The sequence below is a fragment of the Petaurus breviceps genome, unplaced genomic scaffold, assembly GCF_028583685.1.
Source record: "Petaurus breviceps papuanus isolate PSGF00001 unplaced genomic scaffold, PetGlider_PUasm1.0 90769, whole genome shotgun sequence".
Taxonomy (NCBI): Eukaryota; Metazoa; Chordata; class Mammalia; order Diprotodontia; family Petauridae; genus Petaurus; species Petaurus breviceps.
Genome location: NW_027187341.1, coordinates 1240516 through 1253454, shown reverse-complemented (window position 1 = coordinate 1253454; position 12939 = coordinate 1240516).

Here is a 12939-nt window from a genome sequence, read left to right as displayed (position 1 = left end):
GTGTGTGTGTGTGTGTGTGTGTGTGTGTGTGTGTGTGTGTGTGTGTGTGACATTACAGTGGCATTCAATAGCAACTTAGGAGTAGCGAAGGCTGATCATGGTGATTACCTGGACTTGGGGATTTGGCAAGACATAGGTGACAATAAAAACAAAGGAGAAAATGAATTGAGTGTAGAGGATGAAATATAATTGATTAATTCAATTATAAGGTCAAGATTGTGAGGAGATGAAATTATAGCCAGAGAAAAGATTACTTTTGGACTGTAAGAAAAGGGTGGGATAGAAGGGTGGGAAGTTCCAGTGAGTATAATGAATAGATTTAGGAGGAGTCAGGAAAAGGGGGAAATGGAAGGATAGGAGGTTACAAACAGAATAAGGAAATTTAGAGTTCAAGGTCTTGGAAAAATCATAGTTATGGGTGATGGTGAGATCTAGGTGATAATCATCTCTGGCTAAGGATGGGGTTAAGGTAGAATAAAGATAGAAGACATGAGAGTTTAGAAGGTTGATGAAATGGGAAGCCAAAGTAATGGAGTATATGTTTTGTATGTTGAATGAGGACAGAGGTTGGTATGGAGAGCAAAACTGTGAGTCTGATACTAAAAACTTTGGGAAAGGAAGGAGAGTGACTTGGAGGCTGGAAAATAAATGCAAAAGGGATATGGACAGGCCAATATAGATAGATAGAAGTAATCTTATGGGGAAAAGGTTGCTGAGTGATGATGGCAGAAGGGAGGTCTGGCATTGGCCATGAGAAACAAAGAGTAAGAACTCCTACTCCTCCCCCTGCCCAATGAGAATAGAAACACACAGTACTACAGAAGGCGTGCAAGAATGGAATGTCTTCTGGAAAGAGATCCAGATTTCTAGAAGCATAAGGAAATAGAAAGAAAGACAGTGGCAGACAGAAACAGAAAGAGAGAGAAATGGAGTCAGAGACAGAGAGATATCTAAGAGAAGGGTGTAGAGTGGGGATGAGGAGGTATGTGGGACTGTTAACTTCAGGGCAAGGATTCCAGAGAACTCAATAGAAGATAAGGTCAGAAGAGGATAGGGACCCATGTATAAATGACTAGCATTTATATAACACTTTAAGGTTTGTAAGGCACTTCACAGATTTATTTTATTTTATCCTCACAAAAACCAGGGTTACATAGAATATAAGTGTCAGGGTCTGGATTTGAATTCAAGTCTTTCTGAGTCCAGGTCCAGTATTCCATTCATTGTGCCCCCTAGTTGCCTGGAAAGGCAGGTTTTCAATTGGCAGAGAGTGACTGAATCAGGGATTAGAGGGGGAAGAGATGAAAGTTTATTGTAGGATAAAATGAAACATCAGTTGATTGGTGCTTCTACCCAACAGTATCCTGGAATCAATGTTAGTGATTCAAACACCAAAGAAACATAGGTTGCACGAGCAGGGAAAATGGGTTAGGCTTCCAGGTCAGTAAAGTAATCGACTCTATAGGGAGGAAACTTACTGAAATTACACTTGATTCCCGTTTCTTTACCTAGTCCCAAAATGATGGGAAATGAAACATACACAGGAGATATCCTCAATGGGGAACCTACAGTTGGCTCCTGCCTAGCTCTGTTTTCTGAAGCTCTGGTCCTGGATAGGGTCCTGCTGGCAAGTAGCCTTCTATCTAGATGTTCTGTAGTTAAAGAAAACTAAGATGCTACAGGTTTTGAGGTTCGTTTGTTGGGTTTTGTTTGTTTATTTTGTTTTGCTATGGTGATTCATTCAGGCAGGATGGAGTGCCACCTTCATGAGTCCAGGGTGGCAAACACAGTAGCACAACACAGTAGATAGATGTTACGAATATCAGCTGTAATTCCCACTTACCTAAGCGTTTAGTGTTTATGGAGAGCTGAGGCATTGCTGTTTTCCCAAACAGCCCTGAGATTCAGGACAAACTAAGCAGTCCCTTCATATCTAAAGAGAATTTGCTAAAATAAATCTGTGCTGCCAACTTGGTCATCCATCTGAGCCAGTCCTTCCCCTTTCAGTAGGGGCTACCAGTAGGGGCTAATTACATTAAATTGTTTTTTTATTATTATCCATGACTACTATTTTAATTTTTCCTCTACTTAGTGCTCATTTTTCTATTAGCAAAGTGATAAAATGGTAAGTAAAGTATGTTAAAATATCTTTTGGTGGTAGAGAAATGTACCTTTTAATTTTAAATAGATTGTCACACATTACTCAGATTAATCCAATGAGAATAAATGATATGAATTTTTGTACAGTAGGTGTGGTAAAATACTTTTCTAGCTAAATTGAATCTGCTGTCTAAAACTTATGGAAAATTGAAAAAATCAACTTAGGAGTAATGGATTAAGTATTTCACTTCTCTAACTATGAGGATGAATATATTATATATATATATATATTTCAAATTAATGTCTTCTCTAGATTCCAGTCATGTTTTTAATATTAAAACCTCACTGAAAACTTAATATTTTAGACTCTCATATGGTATGAAAGATGCAAATATTGAAAGTCTCTATCTCATCCTTCTATCAGTACTGAATAATTGTAGGGATTAGAAATTAGGTCTATGGAAAAGAACACCTTGAATATTAAATATGCAAAATAGCTCCAAAATGGGTAAATATTTACACAAATGCCAAATGGTGTGGCTGGATATAGTGATATTGCTATTTTTCTTAGAAAATTGTTCCATCCAAAACTGAGACAAACATAGCCCTTTGAAATTAAATGTATTGGCTTTTGAAGCCCAGGGGCAGCTGTAGTACAATGGAATGACTAGTGGACTGGGAGGTAGGAGACCTGGATTTGAGCCCCAGCTGTGTCACTAAGGAGCTATGGGAACTAAATAAGTGAATTTACCTCCTGGGGCCTCAGCTCTTCATCTTCATCAAAAGGAGGGGGTTGGATAGATGATCTTTTAAATTCTCTTCCTGCACTAAATTTCTATAATAAATTCTGTCAAACTGCTAATGTAAAAATAATTATATACACAAGCACACTTTATCTCCTATATTTCTAATTCCAAGTTGGTAATTGCTTCCAATTCATAACCTTTCTACTGAAATCTCTTACTAAGAGCAGGTAGGAGGATTTGAAATGGAAGAATTTTTAAAAATAGCTATGTTGTTATTCATGACCCAGTTTTCAAAGAGTCAGGCACAAAGTACACAAATAGGCTATTAATGACCTGTTCCACCTGGCCCCACCCAGGAATGAGTCTCATTTTGTTGACCTTGTCCTATCTTCCCAGATTCATTATATATTATTCACCCTCTAAAAATCTATGATCTAGCCAAACTGGCCTTCTCTGTTCCTTATACACAGTACTAGATTAAGACTGTCTCATCTCAATGCCCCAGATACACCTCAAGCACCACCTTCCACCTGAAACCTTTCTGCTCCCCCAATTACTCCTGCCCTACCTCGGTAACTACCTTTTATTTATTCTGTATATATTTACATAAATGCTTCTTGATTCCCTGACAGAATGCAAGTTCATTGAGAGCAGAGATTGTTTCATTCTTTATGCTTGTATCCCCTGTGCCTAGCACATGATTGATTGACTGATTGACAACCAGTTGTCCTTCAAAGAACCTCAAATCTGTGATGGGAGAAGAGACAGGGCTTGAGATTTTGGCAAAAGTCGATGGAATAGACCTCCAATACCTATTAGGCACAGGCTGAGTCTTCTCTGTGGCAGTGCCACAGAGGGAATAGAAGAATGACAAATGTCCGAGGTCGGGATATAAATTTGCCTGAAGTGTAGTGCTAAATCAGAGGCATATGGGCCTGACATACTTAATAAATGCATGCTGATGTTTATGATACCAGGTTATCAACCCCATCTGAGGCATCAGAAGCAAAGGATTTTAGCAATGTATAAAATTAAGTGCAATTAATTAAAATATTAATAATAATAAATCATCAAGTTATATGGAGAAAGAAGAGATGAACACAAAATTAGGGCTAAGCAACCTAACAACTAGAAATGAAAGGTGATCAAGAGAAAACTTCAAAGAAAGACATTTTCTTTGCTTAAATGGTTCAAGTATCTACCAGCTTGGAAACAAAGGGACTCAGAATCACCCCATCTTTCTGTGTGATGGGTCATTCCTGTTCTGCAGTGCAGACCTGTCTACTCATTTATATATATATATGGGAAGTAGTAGTGTTATCTGTGGAAGTGGGCACTTCTAGCGAAGGAAGAAAATGTGAATCATCTAAATTGTAGTCATCACATTTAGGATTAAAATTACTCAAGGTAGCAAAAGTCAACAGTGTAGTCCTTGGAAAATCTCTGACGTTATAATTTGTATTGATCTGGTTCAGAGATGATGTAGCCAAAAGCAGTATTGTAACTAACTTAATTAGAAAATGAACCTGGGGATGCTGGAGAGGCATCCTTCACATTGGACCTGCAACATCCAAAAATCATAGTCTTAGTTAGCATATAGTAAAGGAAAAATTCTTCAGTCCTACCACTGTCCAGGAGTTCCCCTTCTCCTCTCTAGGAAGCTTGTGTCAGGAACTCAGCATCATTCAGGAAATATCTCTTTCTCTTTCCAAGAAATTGGGTCATTGGGCTCAATTTTCTCCAGGGGCTACGTGCTTGAGAGTCCCTACTACTGCCTCTCCCAGGTTCTTCTCTAAAACATATAAATGAGAACACATGCATCTGTAGCTTGCCTCTTCTTTTGTCTATGCATATCTACCATTAACTGTTCCTGATGGGGAGTTTGTATAGATAACACAACCTTTCTCTCCTTCCCTCCTCCATAGGGAACTAATTCTGTTATTAGCTCTGCTACAGTTTCTCTCTCTCTCTCTCTCTCTCTCTCTCTCTCTCTCTCTCTCTCTCTCCTCTCTGTTTCTCTCTCTCTGTCTCTCTCTCTTTCCTCTCTGTTTCTCTCCCTCTCCTCCCTCTCTTCTCTCTCTCTCTGTCTCTGTCTCTCCCTTCTCTCTCTCCACCCCCTCTATTTCTCTCTTACCCCGCCTTCTGATCCTCTGACATAGGTGACTGACATTGTAACCTGCTTATAAGCTTGATATAAAGGGCTCTCTCCTACCTACAATAGCCTGAGTCAATCAAATTATCCCTGGATGCTGAGACATAGCTGTTCAATGAGGTATAAATAGGTTAACAGGATTTCTAAGCATAGGATTTTCTTAACCTTTTCAATAGAAATGCCAGCAGGCATGTCTATATCCTCCACAGTCAGATTGTCATCAGTGTACCAAACAAAAACTCACCTCTCTCAAACGCCATGAAGCTGATCAGGCTCCTGTGATCATTTCTCTACTATACTAGATTCAATGATACATTTATATAGAACTTTAGGTTACACAATGTCTTGGATACCTCATTTTATTTTCTCTCTCCTATTAGAGAGTCAAGTATAATTATACCCATTTTACATATGAAGAAATCAAAATTCAGGAGAGGTTAAGTGACTTCAATAAGGTGACCCAGCTAAGAAGTGGTAGATCATCATGTTTTAATTCATAGTCCAGACCTTTTTCCATTATTTTGTGATACATTCTCTTCACAGCTGGAATGTTGTGGTGGTTATGGGTAGAAAAAACTTGGAAAGACAGCTAACAAAGTGCATAAATAGTCTGAATACAAATGTGAAAGTTCCCAACAGGCCAGATGGATGGACTAAATCAAATAAATTGAAATTTACTGGGGGTAAACTGAAATTCAGAAGCCACTTTCACAAACATCAGATGAGAAAAAGCATAACTGGAAAACAGTTCTGATGAAAAAGTATTTGGGAGGCTTTATTGGACTACAAGTTCAATATAACGTGTCACCTCTGTGGTATGGCAGCCAAACAATTGTATGTTATTTTAGGTTTCATTAAGAGAGACATAGTATCTCAAAGGGAGAAAGTGATAGTTTATTATACCCCGCCCTGTCAGGCCACATCTAAGGTATTGTATTCAGTTCTGGGCCCTACATTTTAGAAAAGACATAGACAAATTTAGCATATCCAGAAGAGAATGACAAGGATAGTGAGAGAGAACTGCAGAATGACTAGCTAAAGGAACTGGAGAAGAGAAGGCTTAGAGGGGATGGGATATAGCTACATGAAATATTAGAAGGTGTTATGGGAAGATAATTGTTCTGCTTGGCTAAAAGTGATGTACGGAGGTTGCAGAGGGGTAGATGTAGGTTTGGTGTAAGCAGGGATGTACCAGGTCCCCTTGACAACAAAATCATTGCTTGATTGAATTGCTCACAATGTAAATATTTATACCTTGGAAATCCTACCAATTGGGGCTTTATTTATTGTTTTGTTGATTGTCTAGACTTAAAGTGATGGAGAAAACATTAATATTGCAAATTAAATTTATGTCCTACAGCACACTTTTTCTTTTGGAGAGTCAGTTGTTAAATATTTGCCAGCACACTCCCTTGGAGAACAGGACAATTAAAGCCAAACTAAATTATAACAGGTTTGGTTTAGTTTGGTTTCGTTGTTTTAATCTCAGAAGGTAGTGGGTTGCCTAGACTCAGGACATAAATCTTTACTCCCTGCTACTGGGGAGGCTGAAGCTGGTGGATTGATTGAGTTTGGCAACTGCAGTTGGGCTTTAATCAATTTTGCTTATTCCCCAGGAACAGAGGCTGCCAAAATGACTAAGGAGGGGCAAACCAATCCTTGTAAAAAAAATAGAACAGACCAAAATTCCTATGATGATGAGGAATGGGTTCAGGCCCACTTCTAGCCTAAGTGAGATAGAGAGACCTAGCCCAAACAAACAAGCAAAAAGGCAGTTGGTCTCCCCCACCCCCATTTGAAGTCTCCAAGCAGAGGCAAGGTGAACATATATTGGGCAAGTTGTAGAAGGGACTTTTGCTCAGGTAGAAGCAGAGCTAGATGGTCTTTGAGGTTCCTATGACTCTGTGACTGTAACTAAGTTGATTTGTGCTATATTATCCATTCTGTCAAGACCTTCTTTCACCTGATATCTGGTGCTGAGAATTTTAGTCTGGTGATACTGATCTCCCACACAATCTCCATAAAGTAGAAGGTAACTGTTATGTAAGTTATCTCTGATTCACAATTAGCAAACTGAGGCAGGGCAAAGGAAGGACAACCACCATGGGGAAGAGACTGGAGAATATGCTGCATGAGGATCATTTGATGTAATGTGAGATATTTATCCAAGAGATAAAAATACCAGAAGTAGACTTGATAAATATCTTGGAGTACTGGAAGGACTATCATATGGGAAAGGACTTCCCTTGTTTGACCCCAAAGAGAAAACTAGAACCAGGAAGAGCAGTTGGAAGTTGGAAGAAACGAACCTTTAGGTTCAATGTAAAGAAAGATTAGTGAGTGGAATGGGCTATGTCAAAAGAGCTTCAAGAAGAAGCTGGAGCAAAGCATTGTAAAATACATTTCTATGCAGATATTGATAGGGATATTTGACCTCTGGCAGCTCTTCCAATTTGAGTTTGTGATTTTATTAAATTAATTAGGATATTTTCTTTGTTGATTCATTGTCTTTTCGAGCTTAAAAAGATGTAGTCCCTGACCTTTGGCTTGGTAAATATTATTCAGTTATTTAATTTAAATATCATTTAAATTGCTGAACTCCTAGAACTTAAAAGTTAAAATGCCAATATAAATATGTTGTAATTATCATCAGAACAGTTTGTTTTTAACTATCACATTTAAACAAAGTGCAATCACTGTTTGTTCATGCAAAACAAATAGTGCCTGTTAAATCTTTTTTGATTAATTTGCTTCCTTCCCTAAAGGAAAGAAGGGGGAAACAATGGTTTCTGGATAATCTAGCACACACTTTTGGAGTTCAAAAGGTCCTACTGTGACAGCTAATGATATGGGCAAAAGAGGTATACCAGGGACCCAAAAGCTATTGAAAATCAAAAGCCTACCCAACCCACTGGAAGGGAAAAAATTCAATCAAGTGATGATTTTGTTGTCCATTACTGTTTGTAAGAATCTTCTGGAAGGCCAGTCTCTCTGCCCCAACCTTGGTCATAAGGAAGCTACAAATGTGCTTCTACCTATAAAAATATACCTTGGTAGCTACATGGCCTGGTGGCTAGAATACTACACTTGGATTCAGGAAGAACTGGATTTAAATGCTCTCAGACAAATTACTAGCTGTATGAACTTGGGCATTGTCTTTGTATTTCTAGTACCAGTACCTGGTACATAGTATATGTTTAATAAATGCTTGTTGATTGATTAGTTCCCCCTCATCCAGTCAGATGTCTAGCTTTGACAATTCTATTTCCATAATATATTGTAGATCCATCTCCTACTTTTTACTCACAATTTCATCTCCTGTAATGGTAATTTGAAGATCTTCCCTCTCCCTTAATAGGCCCAAGAGAATTTGAAGATCTTTCCTGCTTTGAAGGCTGAATGTAATTATATAGATCCTGTGGTGGGAGGAAATTGCTGAACAGGTGAAACAGAGCCCAGAGGAAGCTGGGAATCACAGCAGTTAGAACAGTGGGAGGAGAGGATAGCAGGCAAGCATACAGATAGGTTTGTGAGTGTTTGTAGGAAGGCTAAAGGATGGTGTGGCTCCCTGCTTGTTTATGGTATATTAACTTCTTTGTTGCTATGATGGATTTGGTTTTCTGGTGTTGAGATTTGGCTTTCTGGTGTCTAAATAAATGTTTTGCTTCTGTCTTCTATATGAAGAGCCTGTTATATCTTGTGGTTCAGAACTGTGCTGGCATATTCATAGTCACCATTAGTGCTGTGAATATTGCATTGGCACTATATCTTCCTAGTTCAGATCCTCATTGCCTTTCATCTATTCTACTCTAATAAACTAACTGGTCTTTAAGACCCTAATTTCTCTCTGGCTCCTCCTTTCTTCCTATCACACCTTGGTATAATTTTCCCATTGCATAGCTCTGCTCATTTTGAACCCTATCAGTTCCCTATTGTCTTTTCAATAAAATGGAAATTCTTTAACTTTGCCTTCCAGAATACCTTTATCCTTTAAGCTACACCTCAAGCACCATTTTCTGCATAAAGCCTTTAGTGATTGCCTTTCCCTGTATGTGCCCTCCCCAGCCCCCCGAGCTAGTACACACCCCTCCCCACTACCTTATTTAGCTACTTTGTATATATGTATGATGTATCAAATATATGAATAATGCATGTATATATTTCTATTTATTAACTTTAGATTATGTCTTTTTATATGTACTTAATGTCTTCCCTGTTAGAATATGTTATGGTTAAAATAAGGTAGGCTGAAGCACAAAGTTCTGAGCAAGATCAATTTATTAGTAAAGCATGGATTTACCCATAAATAGGATCTCAGCTTCCTTCCTCAGCAAAGCTAAGACCCTGAATGAGGGGGACATCTGTTTTAAATTTGGGGGGAGTACAAATAAATATAGGAGTTTGTAGGTAGGAAACAAGTTATGATTAGTTAAAAGAGCTTGACATCATGAATGGCAAACCCAGTATGATTGCCTACAGAGCTGAGGAATGGAGGATGATATGATTGGTTGGAAATCTGGAATGAGGACTAGCAAAAACCCCTCCTTCTCTCCTGTAACTAAGAGAAGCTCATTGTTTGAATCCACCTACAAGGTTAGAAATGGTGGACTAAGCTAAACCAGACATCCTAGAAGTATAGTTTGGTGGTATAAGGATCCTGGAACAGATGCTCTGGTGGCTACCTTCATCCCTCAAGGATAACAGACTTTATTGGGGCAAGAATAGAACAATGATTAATGAGAGAATTTAATTTCTAAACTTAACTCATTACAGGCCAGTTAAATTTCTGAACTCAGGGACAAAGAACCATGACAGGCAGTAATAGTTGTTGTTCAGTTGTCTGAGTCACGTTCATCTCTTCATGACCCCATTTGGAGTTATCTTGGCAAAGACACTAGAATGGTTTGCATTTCCTTCTCAAGTTCATCTTACAGATGAGAAAACTGAGGCAAAGTTAAGTGACTTGCCCAGGGTCACACAGATCTTAAGTGTGTGTTAAGTGAGACTGAATTTGAACTCAGGTCTTCCTGACTCCAGACCTGGCATTCTATCCACTATGCCACCTACTTGCAGGAAGTAACAGGACAAAATCAACTAAGTGTAAATAGGATCAATTTTTTTAAAGACAGAATCAATCTGACCATTTCAAATGTAAGCCCTTTGCAATCAAGGATTGTTTCATTCTTTGTGCTTATATCCCTAGCATTTAGCATAGAGTAGGCACTTAATAAATATTTGTTGATAAATTGATTCGTGACCCATCTCAGAATTTGTGATAGAGAAAAAGAAAGGTAGGAATAAACTGAAAGGTACCTTTGATTTTTGGGAAAGTGAATTTCTAAGTGTTCAATGGAAGAATAGAGAGGAACCCGTCATCTAAAATTATACAGGGGAAAGCAGTCTCTGATGAATGGGAAGTTGTTAATAATGGAATTCTGAAGATGCAGACAAAGGATTCTAGGGAGAAAGAATTTAAAGAAATGGATATGAATGCACAAGGAACTCATCAACCAGCTTAGATGTTAAAAAGATATATGTACATTAAAAGTAGATGAAAGCCAGAGCAGGTAATAGAATAACTACATAAAAGTACTAGTAGAGCAAAGCTAAAGCTTAGAGTTGGCTGAAGATAAGGACTGCAAAAAAGGGGCATTTTAAGGTATGTAAGGTGCAAAAGGAAGATCAAATTATGGAGAATAGACTGTTGTTTATAATAATGATAATGAATAATGAAAAGAAGGCAGAACTCACTTTGCTTCTGGTTTCTCTCCCAAGGAGAATGATCCATGAAGACTACAACAAAATAGCTAACAGTATGAAAACTGTTAGCATCAATTTGATCTTAATGATTTCGAGTCAATAGGCCCAGGAAAATTACACCGAGGATATGGAAAGAGTTGGAAGATGTGATTGTGAGTTGCTGTAAATGAGCATTAAAAGGCTGTGGAGAAGGGGCGGCCAGGTGGCTCAGCGAGTAAGAGCACCGGTTTCGGTTTCAGTGTTAGGACGACCGGGAGATCGAATCCCGGGCTCAGACACTCGGCACCACACCCAGAAATACCTGGCCGTGTAACCTTGAGCAAGCTACTTAATTTAACCCCGATTGCTTAAAAAAAAAAAAAAAAAAAAGGCTGTGGAGAACAAGAAGAGCATAAGATTTGAGGAAGACAAATCTTGTCCCAGTTTCTAAAAAACGAAAAGGAATAGAGTTTGCAATCTAGATCAGTGAGTTTCACTTCAATTCCTCGCGCATTTCAAGCATACATTATTAAGAAGAGCTTATGAGAATTTAAAAAGATAGTTCATGACAATTTAAGAGAGGAAAAGACAAATCATGTCAGACCCACCTTATTTCCTCTTCTTGGCAGGTTTACTAGGCTGGTAGATCAGATGAATGCTGAAGATACAATATTCCTAGATTTCAGCAAAACATTTTTACAAAACATATTAAAATTTTTTTGGACAAGATGGAGAAACTTGGACTAGACAAAAAGATGATTAGATTCAGAGCTAGTTAAAGAATATTCATCAACTGTAAGCTCTAACTGCATACCCTAGAGACCTATTCTTGGTCGTGGGTTCTTTAAAAGTTTTACCAATGACCTGCATTAAGATACAGAAAACATGCTTGTTTTTGAGATGGGAAAAAAAAAAAAACTGAGAGGAACAGCTTATTTGATGGCAGAGTCATGATCTAGAAAGCTCTCAAGAGGCTATAATAATGGATCAAATCTAATAAGACTGAATTTAGTGGGAATAAATGTCAATTCTAAACTTGGATTCAAAAAATCAGTTACATAATATAGAATGAAGAAGCGGATAACAGCCAATAATTCATGTGAAATTGCCTTAGGTAAGGAAAGTATTCGATGACCGACCATGGAGTTTGTACTCTATCCTAAAGTCAGTCAGTCAATAAGCATTTACTAAATACCTACGTACCAGGTATAGTGCTAAGCATTGGGGATGAAAAAAAAAGGCAAAAGACAATCCCTGCTCTCCTTGTAACTATGCCTTTTCTTACATTATTCCCCAGAATGCCCTCTTTAGCTCTCTTTACCTGTTGAATTTTTACTCATGCAAAAGCTCAACTCAAAGGTGATTTTCATGAAATATTTTCTAATCCTTGCTGTTGGTTCCTAATCCTTGCTAACCCCTCACTGGGATATCACAGAGCATTTTGTTTTCTATCTCTCTAAAGTGTTTAGGATGTGACACTGTATCTTATAGTTATTTGCTTCTGTTCTTTTTCTAAACTTTGTGTCTCCTTTAGCACCTAGCATGGTACTTTGTATAAGGTAATAATTTATTAAATATCTTTTGGATTTGTTCATGCTCTGTTGAATGCAATTTTTAGCTTCTAGCTGGTCAAACTTGATGGTGTAAGGCCGCCCAATGAAACAATTTTTGACAAATTGCCAAGGTAACTTTACATGCAAAATCTTTGAATTGATCTCAAAAATAGTACTTTCAGGTTAAAACCGGGCTTTAAAAGGTTGGTCACACCCATGTCATTGAAATGTAATGCTGGTGACAAAATGGTGGTTGCCAGTAGGAAAGGTAATGGCAGCCTCTTGGTCATCTGATGGCATCAGTCACTCTCAGCTCAGAGTGAGATTTCCCAAATACTTTCCCAGCTGTCAATTTTAGGAGACATGCAAACTGATTTTGTGTTAGGGAATATAACAGTGAACCCATGTCACAGTTACACCACAGAGAACTCAAGTAAGCTGATTTTAAATTTCTAAAGGGAACTTAAACCACCTGCTAAGTTGTAGAATTTAATTTGCAAGATGAATACTTGGCAATGTGACACTTCTTTCATGGCTTCATTTGCTGTTTTAATAAAAATGTTCACAATGCTTGGCTTCCATCTGTTAGAAAGAGGGAAAATAGCTAATCACTATTCAAACACAAAATAAGGCTTTATAGAAAACCACA